At 31.2% G+C, this 14,331-nt stretch overlaps 1 protein-coding gene across 2 annotated transcripts in view; it reads right to left on the bottom strand.

Annotated features, from left to right (window-relative positions):
* Positions 1 to 14,331, bottom strand: part of LOC113551453 (RNA-binding protein Musashi homolog 2) — a 59,116-nt gene that overhangs the window by 4,694 nt on the left and 40,091 nt on the right. The gene's annotated exons all lie outside the window — the stretch shown is intronic.

Raw genomic sequence — 14,331 nt, 5'->3', positions numbered from 1 at the left:
AACAATACCATCGCAACAACGGAATGCAGTAGAAGAAAATTAATAATAATCTCTTCTTTTTTTTTAATTTCTTTATTATTATTGAAATCGTCATGAAAACCAAATAAATGGATCTTATTAAGTATGCGTGCCATCGAAGTACTGTAGTACTTATTATTAATGTGTATAATATTTATATCATGTTTTGATAAAACGATATTTTTTTATATTAAAATGAAGTCTTATTATACCTACATGATATACAAACATATCATTGTTTAAGTATATATTAATACGTTAAGGTTTTATATAAATTAAGTACAATATATATTTGAAAACACCCGATCTCAATGTTTTCACTTATTACTCAATTTTTTGTTCGGCTTTCGAGCTTGTAAACATATTAAAGCATGTACGACATATATTATACGTATTATATAGATATTTCGATTATTAAACAATGACGGATTTCATACCTCACGATTATTTTCGGTTTATAAATGATTAAGAATTAGATTGAATGATAATAAATAATAATATATACATTTTATGAGGATTTGCACTAAAAATAAATTTGTCATAACTATAATTTGTATGCTTTAATTTAAGGAGTGAGGTAGCTAGCACTCATGAGGGTTTGTATACTATAACTATATAATTTTGAAAAAATAAAAACAATTATGAAAATATGTATTTTTTTTTTTTTTGATAATTAATTTTTTTTTTGCGTGTAGATATAATAATAATTATATGATATGATGAATTATTAAATGCTTAAAGTTTCAACTCAAATGTAACAAAACATTTGGTAATAGCTTTGGAATGAACATTTAAAAACTTGTACTTTTTTATTATTTATTACAATAAAATAGTTGTGTAGTTGACTTTTACTCAATAATGTATCATTTTTTAAGGATTAAGTAACTTTATACATCGTGATTTGAAAATATGAGTTTTCTAGTATAAAAGTATTAATAAGGAATAGTTTTAAGTATTGTGAGTTATAATAACAGCACAAATATATGCATAGCTTGTCAATTCGTAAATAGCTATATAAATATTTAAACAATTGTAGATAGGCATTCATATTGTAAATGTATAATATTATTGCATCTTAACATTATGTAGTACCTACACAAAGTTGTAATGAATATTGATTAAATAGAATATTATCTGTTTATTTAAGATGTAGGTATACAAAATAATGCATTTTACAAATCTACATACAGGATTATATACTTATAATCTAAATGTTACTTTTTAAAATCACTTGAAATATGAAAGTATATTAAGACAAAATATACTTTGTAATTAAATGAGCAATCATAAAATAATTTTAATTAGTGTATAATTAATTATGTTAGTTAGAAATCATTAATGTGTATGAAGTTTTCATAGTCATTTTATGCCGTTAAAACATTTTTATTTTTTATAGAATGATAAAATAAGTGTTAAATCAATGTTAATACTTTTATACATTCAGTGTATAATTTGCCAACAGTAAAATATTAGAAAATACAATCTTAACAGTTTTTTTTAAATATTTATATGGCATCGTGGTGCGTGAATGAGCATCACATGACATGACGGTACAAAACACATACAATAATTTACTTTTAATATTGTCGGTCAATTAAATGTTCTAATAAAATGTGCATAACTGTAAACCTACCGTAGAACTGTATCAATAATAAATTAGCGTAAGTTGTACAATAATGTAGCGAAAATGTGTATCTGAACGTATTTACGACTAGTAATAATAGAACTGTTAAATAATAGTACTATAACTATAACATATATCTGAACTATACACATAGAAGTAAAGTACAATAATAATAAGTCATTTACGTTGGCAAGTCAAATTAAATACGAAGATGAAATTTAATGCAAACAATTAAAATTTAATTTAAACAATGAATCATTCTAAAAACTTAGTAAATTAAATTATGTGATTAGAATATCTATTATAGCCAATATAAATATATTATATATTTATTTTTTGCACATAGTTTATGTTAAAAAAATTATTACTCTAGTTGATTATACGTAAATAACTGAGTTAATGTTTGTATTGTATTTATAACTATATGACGCGAGATTTTATTTTTAAATGTCTTATAGGACACTATTACAACACGAGTTGAGCGGATACACGATATCGTTTATTATCTTTTACACGTTTAAACGCAGAACATAAATTGATAACATTTAGTTGTAGACACTCTTTTTTTGGTGTACATTAATCATTTTGATATATTATATTTATTAGTTAAATGTCCCTTTCCCCCTAGCATCCGTCTATTCAGAACTTGGCCAAAGCACCTATACACAACTTTGCAATAAAGCAAAAATGTATTAATCATCCGTCAGTCAATGTTAAACTTAATAGACTAGTATACTATTGTGCTTCACGAATTAATTACCTATCACGATTACAATGATAGAACTTGAGGGTAAAAAAAAAATCAATAACTTCATGATGACACGTCAGATCAGACCATTCAAACCTTTTTAAGTTTATCGGTATTTCATAATTATTTTATAATATATATATATAAAATATAATACAAAATTATTGCTTATCTTTTCGTCACGTTCAAACTGTACAGTTTTTCAATTAACTTAGTCGTCACATAAAGCAATGAATGGAAAAAAAAATTATATACAGCCATTTTTATAAAGGCTAAAAAAATTTAATTTAATCGACAACAAAATAAAAATAAAAACACTTTGACCAAGAAAAAGAAACGGAAATGGCAAACGCATTTTGACGTTGAAAAGGAAATATAGTTCAAAATTATTAATACTTCAATACGTTCCAACAAACCCAAGACGTCAATGATTGCGTTTAAATCAAACGAAACCAAGATAAAAAAAAAAAAAAAATGAACATTTTATTTTTTACACTTTAAAATCGATAAATGTTATTCAGTATGCAGAGCCGACAATGTGTTAGTGGGAGGGAGGAGCGAGTGATGTATTCTGTATTCAAGATAGTACGTACATCGAAGAAACAATTCAAACTGACTATATACAAGCAGAAGAATGATAGATATACGATCCAGTTTTAGACTGGTCAGTGTTTTTTTTTCAAATCAAAATACGACGATTTATCATATTTTTATTGAGTAAAATACATTGTTTAATTTTTTAGAAATATAACAATAATAATATATTATTATTATTTCTTATTATAACTGTTACACTTCTAAAATTTCTATAAGTCTTGATATTTTAAACATATGATATGATATTAGTATAATATACTTAATATACATACATATTTATAAATGTTAAGATGAATGTTTTAGTCAAGGTAGAAATTAAAAAATTAAAATAATTATTATCGCAAAAATAGTGTTTCTTACTGAAAAACCCAATACAGCAGTTTTAAAATCGATTTGTTAAAATGTATGTTTGGTGAATTGGTATATTTATTATAATAGTTACAATTTATTATATATTATAGTTACGAAGAATACTTCGCACATTAGAATATACATAATTATAAATAAAATATTAAGGGTGAATGTCATAAGTTGGTATGAAATTTAAATGAAAATAGAATTTTTAATATTCTAAAAGGGGATGAGTGTTTGAAAAATGTTTTAATATTGTCATTGTTGCAAGATGTAGTAATATTTATAAAATGTTTTTAAACCCATTAAGTTTTATTTAACGGTTGTATATTATAGCTATATGAACAGAAGAAAATAATATTTTATCACGAAATGGCGGAATCCAAAGCTACGATGACTGCTAAAGTGTATGTATCCCTACAAAAGTGTATAATACAAGTTAAAATTATATTTATGAAGTATCCCTTTCAAGTTAAATTGAAAAGGTAAAATAGTTTTTAACCTTCAAATGTCAGGAATACTTGGCCAAGCATATAGTATAGTGTTTACAGTTAAAAGTGACGCAGATTCTATTTCATGAATAATTTATTTTTAACACAAGAAAACAAAAGTATTTGTATAATTGCTAACTACAATATAGCCTTTCAAAATAATAATTTCGCTGTAACTCCTAGTTATAATACCTTACTATAATAATATTTATATACCGAAAATCACATAAACTATTATCCATGTGTGTCAATCATAATTTACAACTGATGTATAAGTTGCGTAATAAGCGAAGTTATACGTCGCACATTTGATCGATCTTTATTAATTCTGGAGACAGTTAAAATACAATATTACAAGTTTTTACGTGTTGGCATTAATATCGTTTTTTCGTAGTGCATATAAATGTATAGATATATAATTGCAGTTCAAACATAGATTAGGACTCGAGATTCGTCGTATAAAAAGACGTGTAATGTATATGCCAAATATTGATAATGGTTCTCCAGTGGATAATCCTACTCTACCAACTATAACCACGGATCAGATGGTTAGGTACAAACGTTACTAAAAACCAAAGACCACTTGCAGCGATGTAATAATGTTTTAGGAAATTTGTCCAGTATCGACGTCAGCGGCACGTGCTCAACCCACGCCACAATCACGGGGACGTCTACGTCTCCCCAGTTGATTGGTGGCGTGCCGCGTCGTATTCCGCAGTGACGGCAGTATTCAAGTGCGCGATTCCACCCTTGTCCGCCGTGGTTTGGAAGGGTCGGGTAGATACCGTTGTGCGAATAAGGGTTACGGGCGGAGCTTGCGAACTACCACAAGGCGATCAAATGTGCACATTTATTCGTCAGTTTACTGTGTTTACCAATATTATATCATCATCGTACATAATAAATAATAATAATAATAATATAAAAATGTACCGATATTTGCTACAATGTAGGTACCAACTTATTAGAGAATACGCACAATACACGGCTGTGAAAAGTATGTAATTTTTGTTTTTTGAAACACTCAACTGTGCTTTTATTTTATTAAAAACGTTGAGTGGAGGTTATACTATTAGGTATATGCGAGATACGCGTGCCACCTCACTCTCGTCCATGTCAAGGCGGCATGGACTCGGGTCGCAAAAAACGGGGATGGCGTGGAAAAAAGTGTACTCGGCAGCTTTAGAACAACAGGCGATGAGGAGAACTACTTTCGTCATTGAAGAGAAGGGGGTACGAATAAAACGAGGCCCATTGAAAAATAGTTGCTGACGTAGTGATGAGTGCTTCAGGCCATCTTGTCGTCTTCGGTAAAAAGCCCGTCGACGACGATCAAAGTTATTATCGGGAACTCTCTTCTGATCGCGTCTTCGTGAAATAATATAATAATACTTAACAACAGTTATAGACAACGTGTACGAGTGCATAATATCGTATGCATTAAGAATAAAAGAGGCTCATCAAGTGCGTGCGCCAGTTACGGTTTTAGAAACTGTGGAGAAAACAAAGAGCAAAATGAAGGTTTATAATTTTCAGGAGATCCCCTGACGATCGGGTCGTAGACAGAAGACGAGACATATTATTATTGTTTTTGCAGTTGTACATAATAAATTGTGGCGCGGGTATAAAAACGAAAAACTCAGATAAGAAGAACGGACAATAACGCGTTGTATATTATTATGGTTTTTTTCTTACATAGTCCCTTCGTGTGCCCCTCATCAATACTATAATTCCACCACGGTCGTAAAATGAGACAAAACGCCCGTGTACAAAAATAAAAAAAAAAAAACTTGGCTACCTACTATCAGGTATAATTATAGTAGACTGCTGCTGGGTCATCACTGGAATAAAAATTAATACCGAGTAGTCGGAACGACGGCCACAATAATAATATTATGTACTTTGCCGTTTAAAATGGCCAACAACACGCACGGCTTACTAATCGTTTCAGTTTGCGTTATTTAACAAAATTATACGCGTGTTGTACGAGCGGCATTTCACGAGATAAAAATTTGAAAGTACATAATATTCTGTTATAAATATGGGTGTAATCGTTTAATACCTATCCCTAAACGTAGGTATAATAACATTTTTTAACGCCCTGTTACAATTACGACCCAACAGCACTATAAAAACATTAAAAACTAGTAAACGAAAAATCGTCTTGCTGATAAACGATAATAGAGCTGATTGTTATAATGCAAGTTTAGAACACGCGTTCACAATATTATACATATACCACGCACGGCAATATTAGTTTTACGCTCTCGGTATACATACCTAAAGTTTAAATTTATACCGAGTGCCCGATGAAATTGCAAATTGTTCAAACAGTAGTTTGTTATTTTTTGTAATATTTCGCGCAATCTGATTTTTCGCACCTAACCCGTATCATATAGTCTCGGCGAATACGATATTTGTACGATGATATACCTACTTTACATTAATTGAAAACGTGCCGAGAACGTCGCAGCGATCGTGTTTGCAGATGCGAAGAAAACGAAAAGCGATCATAATAATATAACACCGGCTAGGCGAGGGCAGCGCGCGACTGTTATTTTTCGTACGCGACGCTAAAATATTATATTATTATAATAAAAAAACGGTACGACGCAAAATTCGTACAAAAGTTAAACGCTCTATTTTTACTATCGCAATGTGTGTATTACCATAATATAAAATATTAATATGTTCAGTGATTAACGTCACGATTATGTAGTTATTTATTAGTTGTGTATGATTACAATATCGTATAAAAGATACTCACATTTTTTCGAACATCGCCGAACGGTAAATAATCAATCAACTCCGTAACGACTAAGGGTAGTTATATAGAGACGATCGTCCGAAAAGAAACCGTCGACGTTCGCGTTGCGATAATAATTATTATTGGAGAGAGGAAACGACGAAAACGTCAAAACAATATTAAACACTATTAATTATCGTCGAACGGTCCGTGCGCACTGCGCAAGACGTGGGGCTCCGCTGGTGGCGGTGGACGGGACGGACACTGTTGAAGACGACGATGACAACAACTGCTACGGACGGGCGGCAGACGATGGACCCGCGACGCACGCAGAACCGAACCTCTTTGGCGAGAGGAGCCGCCGTTGTGGCGGGAAAAACCGAACGCGGTCGGGCCGGGCTTGTGTGTGTGTTTTACTACTGCAACTGCTCCCGTCGACATAAAAATCGCATTACACCACACTCGATTATTGTAATATTTATATATTTTAGTTACGATATCGGTGGTCGCCGTGTTCCGTTAAGTAAATTGCCTTTAGATCCTATTTACGTTTTTTTTTTTTTTTTTTATTTTTTTTTTTAGATGCGAAATTCCCCGTAGGCGCGTTAAGAATTATTTATTCGAACGACGAGGCCAAAAAAATATCACAGTATTGCGGTACTACGGTTTCGATTCATTTCAGAGGATTTCAACGAACCTATGTATGTATATATATATATATATCTCAGTATTATTACAGTAACTTATTGCGTTGTTCTTGGCTGCTGTAACACGGCGAGGGATAGGAGGGGAGATTTCGAACGGTTTTTCCGGCGAGAGGATTACTAGAACTGGCATGGATTTTATGCGGTATACAGTGTATACACTTAATTATGTTTGCGGCGTTCTAAACGTCTACGAAACACACACACACACATATTATTATTGTACGCAGCAATCGAATTATTCGCGAATACGATCAAACCAAAATAGAGGCGATTAATTATATTGCATACAATAATTTATAACGCTATATTATTATTATTTAAACGGAGATTTGAATACATATTTTTTTATCAAGATTAACCAGCCCTGTACTACAATTTTTGGGTGAACTTAACGAAGCAGCAGCATAAAGCCACGTACCATCCCTGTAGCAAAAATGTAGGATACTCGAATACGAACAAACATTAAAGTGGATATTTTTTTGGGAATGTTCGTTACTTTTTTGTAATTAAACAGAAATAATCATAGCTATTTCATACCAAATAACAATTTATAATTCACAAATTTTTTTTTTTTAATTTAATCAATTATTTTTGTTTTTGGCGTGAAATAAATAAATGTATATCAAAAAATTATTTATTCTAGGCTAAACATAAATAATAGTTAATACCTTCAGGGAATTTTTTTTTTTTAAGTAACTATGAATTATTGCACGTTTAGTAAAAATATATCCCTACTGTATTATGATTCACATAGGTGCAGACGTTTAGATTTTGTGGAAGCGACAAAAACTGTCAGAGAGTAGATAATATGTTAAAAGGATACTGGGAGGATATATTATGCTGATATGTATTATAGAACACTCAACAAAACGGAAAAAATTCTGTGTACATTATAGAGTATGACTAGTATGAGTACCTACTATTCAGTAATAATAGACTTTGTTGAAGTACCTACTACGTCGATAATCTATAAGTGCATATATGAACGACACAACTTTATTTGTGCACTGTTGATATTCACGTACTTAAATTTTATAATGTATAATAAGGACAACGGAAAAACTGCGGGATTTTAATTTTTATCGTTTTTTTACAGACAGTTTTATCGATATAGAATAAAATCAAACAAAACAAATCACAGACGTCGTAATCTGGACTTATTGTTCTTATACACTTGCACTACTCGCAGTGTACAGAAAACAAATAATAATAATAGTAATAATAATAACAACAATGATAATAATGATATAACAACATGATGCCCGTGACGCGTCGGGTCTGGCACGAAATCTATATAGGGTCAAATTTATAGCGTGCACAGGCGAATTTTATCAATGCGTAACACGCCGGCAGCAGTAGCAGTACACTATACACGAATACACTATTATAACAATAAAATTACGGCAATGCACATAATATATATATATATTTATATTATATAACATAGGTATGCGTTAGGTTTCATGTCAGGCGTCGCAAACATGTTTAGCTGGCCAATTTTCCGTTACATGAATGGTCCACAAATGAATTGTTATTTATTCGTTACCGCGTATAACCGTGTTATTTACAATTAATAATAAATAACGAGCAATAATAGCTTTTTTTAAAATTTGAATCGTATACTATGCGCTGGCTGTTTCCTCCCACTCGATAAGTCGACTGACCGATATCTAAAAAAATAAAGGTCAATCGTAATAAAAAAAAAATGTGTTAGATACGCCGCTGATAGATGGTCGCGGGCATTCGCATTACACAATACGTAGTATACATAATTTCACGTGTCAAAAATGAATTATTGTGATGTGCTCTACTACAAATCTGCAGGTATAACCAACCAGCCCAAGTCTGCCTTTTATTCGAGTTGAATGGCACAACTAACCGCCGAAGCCGCCGCCCGTACGAACGTCTTATAATATTATGTATACCATGGAAACAGGGCAGCTGTCGATGACATTAAACCAATAATATACCTAAAATGCATAATATATAATGTATAGATAAAAATATAAATCAGAAGTGCGTATTGTTTGCCCGTGTTCGTGCCTACATGCGACGCACCACGCACATCGCACACACTAACACTATACGCACAGTCGCGTCGCCGCCGTACACGTGTTTCTCGGTTGAACTCATCGCGGGCACACACCGTACGGCTGAAATGACGATTATTATGATATTATTATTACTACTGCGTAGCTAGCGGCGTGCGTAGGTATTATATATCCACCGTGTATATGTTACGTAGACGGCAACCCCAGCCAGTCGTCGATCGATACACGATAATATAATACGGATAGGGGTTGATGGCACTCGAAAACCGTGTGTGTAAAAAAAATATTATATATACTATAGTAAATAAATTAAAAATTAAATAAAATATGTTATGATACGATTACATAGCGATTGATTGCGATGCAAGTGTTATTATACATCGTGTAAAGATTTGCGTCAACTACCCCGCTGTATTACTGCTACTGGAGTATATAGTCTGATATATATTATTAAACCAACATACCCGTAGTCCGATATATTATTACATAAATCGATTAACCGTTGTATAATATTATTAATATAGGTACATAACACGTTTAGAATCAACGCTTATCGAACCGACAAATAAAAAACGAAAAACTATACCCCCGTCTAATTATCTATACGGTCTCAACCAACTATATAATATCAACGTATACTACTCTATATAACTATATTAAACCTAAACGTCGAACCTTTGCAGCGTACATTTAGTATCGATTTACTGCAATTCATTTGTGGTGGATGCGCGGAATAGCTATTATATAAAGCTTTTATTATTATTATCATTGCTATGTAATATTTTCAAGCATTTCGTCAAAAAATATAGGGAGACTGTTGGTTAAATAAAAAATTTCGTAATTTTCTAGGGTAAAACGAAAAGTTGCCGAAAAAATAAAAATAACCAGTCTGTGACGTAAACGGATTACGAATATATTATATATAGGTATCTGCTATATAATATATATGCACAAAATGTAATCCTACATGTGTCCGAATGTGCATTATGAGCAGTATCCTCCAAGCTTAAAATACTCAGAAGATTACGCTAAATTTGAATAGGAAAAAAATGCATGATTCGTACAATATTTTTTATTTTGAACCTTTTGTGTATTTGCACAGCACAGTTTAATCTAAAACTGTATTTCGTAAAGCTAGGCCGAAAGATTGCTTAAGATTATCTTAATGTAATCCGTACTATTTTTCTGATATGAAATTCTGATCACGTTATTGTAGTACATTACACATTCTCGAGATAATTTGTAAAATTAACGAGATAAAACAATGGCTATTTCCGATTTTAACGCATGGATGAAATATAAAATTAGCAAATACTCTTTTCCCGACAACATTGGCCTGCAAGTAAACCGAATGAATACCTAGTGAACGAAAATGCTGGAATCGAAGTTAAGGTTCTGAAACTTAATTTAACGTAACTCAACTGGAAAATCAATTACAAAATATCACACTTTAAAATTTAAATTTTTGTATTTACTATTGATTTCTTACATTTATAAGGGATTATTGTCAACGAATACTTTTTTAAGTATGTTTATATATTTCTGTAAATACTATATAATAAATTAATCTGTATAATGTCTTTACGCACAAGTTAAAATAATTTCAAATTATGTGTTATTAAAATATTTTATATTATAGTTATTTTTTTATATCAATATTATCATTTAAAATAATTTGATATAATTTATGACTATAATTTTTGTACTCAACACATAAATTTAAAAATGTAATAATACTTTAAGCAGTACTTTTAGCCCGTATCGAGTAATAAATCATAATATTTTAATCTTTTATTTAATACTAGCTTGAATAACCTCATTTACCAAGCGCGCAAAGAGTAATGTTTTAATTTTCAAAAGATATTTAATACTGGCTTGATATTAAGTAATAATTACTTTTTTGATACTTAAAACGTTTATATTTAATACAATATATATCAAATTAACTAGTATGTTAAAGTCAAAGACGTGAAAGGTATTTAATTTAATTATCGTAAAATAAAAATATAATATAATCATTTTGAATGTTGATGAACCTGCTATAATACATATACGTAAATTATTAATTATTATTACTGTTTGACGTTTATACATTATGTATTATTTCGTATTTTTAATTGAATTAAAATTTAAAATTTTGCTCATTAGCTTACACTGTTTTTTAGTAGACAACTCAATGTCCATATACAAATTATAAATTTAATATTATAAAAATTAATTTATTAATAGTTATTTTATATTTTTATAAAAAAATAAATATTTATTTTAATTACCAAGTATTTTAATTTACAGTTCAATAATAAGATATACATTTTATACACAGTGTAAACCATAATATTCATTGACAGAAGATAAGCTCTCCTAAATAAACAATTAGCCTGCCATCCACTGACAATCATTTTGTACCTATTTTTTTGGATACTTGTAATATTTCATAATATTTATTAATTAATAAACACATTTAATCTATAAAAATACCTGTATATTTACGTGGAAATATTATATTTAAATTAGTTAATTCCAATTTTTTAATTTATGTTATAAATCTATGTAAATAATAAAGCTTATGAAAAAATAGAGCCGGGGCTCAGCCCCTCCAAATAAGTTTATCAAGCTCCACATATAACAGTAAGATTAAATAATAATCATTTATATGTATTATTGCTTGTTGTGTTAACTATATGAAGAAAAAGATTATCTATAAAGGTACTTCAGAAGAAAAGATAATGATATACCTTTATTATAAAATTAAATAAGTTTATACTACAATAAATATTTCTGAATAACTGGATGTATTTAAATTACAAGTCTGATATTTTATTATACTTGTACACGATTTGTTTGAATGAATTTATTCACTTTTTATTTATTTATTATAATTCATTTAGTTTGAGAGTTAAGTTTGTTTGTCAATATCGGTATAAAATATGGCGCGGACCGTTATAAGGGGAGATTGACGAAGTACCATTAACCACGTTTAACCCTCATAAATTCAGTCACATACCGAGCTTACTGTCAACAGATCCACGCGTTATGTGTGGATATTCTAAATGTATTTTACCTAAATGTATATTATGTAATGCGTATTTTTCCATTTATATTTTAACTACCTCTATGTATATATATATAATATATTCATTATATGTATTGACAACCCTAAATTATTCACGCCCGACTAATAAAAAATAACTCTGCGCGTGAAAGTAAATAATATAGGTGCAACGTATAGAATATGATAGTCGGTCGGTTGCATTTTATAGAATATTAAAATGATTATTTATTTTGTTTTCATCATTCGAAAAGGATGTACCTATATAAACTCGGCATGAGATAGCAACTTCCTAAAATGTACCTACGGGTTACAGTTCAAAACTTTATATATAATACATATATATACCTATATATAGGTACGCGGTACACAAAATCTTGTCAAACGTTGTATATATTTGGGCTTTAGCTTTTAGATGTATATATACACGTACACGCATAAATATATTTATATATATTAATGATGCAATACGTGACAAGCCCCGGAATTCCCATGAACAGTATTACCCACGAGAGACCACAGAACGGTTTTTATCAGCCTATCCACTGCAGGTATTCCTTCCGGTTCTGATACTTTGCGCGTTGTCGTAGTAGTCGTCTGTGCAGTAAAGTGTATTTGTCGTAGTGTACAATATATATGTTATATGGTTTGTGTATCCTCGCATTACGCTAGTATATATAAATATATCGAGGTACATATTATTACTCGTATATCGTCGAAAATCTATCGCTAAAGTGGATTATCCGTCCCCGCTCTGACCCACCGTACATCAACGCCATAATATATATATATATATTACTTTGACTCGCACGAAAAACCCGTAGGATGTCCGGAAAGGCTTCCGACGTCTAGGAAATCGTACAAAACCGTTGTTAAATAGACACACGTGCGCCATCGGAAATGCTACATATTACGTGTAGGTCGGAATACGGCTTCGGACGAAAAATGTGGGGCGACCAATCGTTCGCGTCTATATGGAAAAGCGTTTTGGTGCATTGCAGGTACCCCACATATACTATAACAACAAGTATATATATATATATACAATCAACGAGTACAGCTGGTTGGTTATATCATATAAAACGAGACAGGCACATTTTTTGGCTCTGGTTTCTCGTTGCGGAAAAGGATTAATAAAAGCGCTTTTATATATTATACGCGCACACGCATAATATTATTCGATGCACACTGATGTTGGCGAAGGATTAGAATGTATGTATAATATATACTTGAATATGTACCGAGTACCGACCGAGGGCAGGGGCATCCAACCGGAAAGTTTTCATTCTATATAATTTATATATACATACAAGTCGAGACTTGACCCCACTACATCCCCGTGTCGCCATCGTATCATTTTTTTCCGTCCCCGTTCATAAAATAATATTCGCGCGATGCATTGTGCGCGTATAAAATGCAACCGCAGCAATTTTGCGTCATTATATTCCGCTGGGACGTATATAGCTGGTGAATTTGCCAAGAGATTATGCGCACTCACTGCAGCAGCTAGTCTTCCTCAACCCCACTAAATTTTCCACCTACCTGAATATCCTATATATCGTTAGCTACCACCCTCCAAGCCACAACTTGCCAAAGGAATCGGAGTGTAACGCGATACGTCTTATATAATCATACTAATAATGATACGAGTATATACATGGCAGTCGAGCGGCACGCACAAAATTTTGCGAGTATATATTATTGAGTCGAGTGCCTGTGTAAGAGATAATGAATACACCCGGAAAGTTGCTCCGTTGAATGCCGAGGAGATTCTTCAGAAACGTTATTATCATATACAACTATAATGTATATATATAAGTACTTGAACGGTAGATAGACCCTTATATTGGCACGGGCAACCGCCTCCGAGAGCGATCTCAGCAGAGATTGAACACGACTGGCGCACGATATAGGAATGATCACGTAATCAGTTTTGGATGCGTAATATT

This window comes from Rhopalosiphum maidis, chromosome 2 (genome assembly GCF_003676215.2).
Source record: "Rhopalosiphum maidis isolate BTI-1 chromosome 2, ASM367621v3, whole genome shotgun sequence".
Lineage (NCBI taxonomy): Eukaryota > Metazoa > Arthropoda > Insecta > Hemiptera > Aphididae > Rhopalosiphum > Rhopalosiphum maidis.
This window is presented reverse-complemented; position numbering and strand designations above follow the sequence as displayed.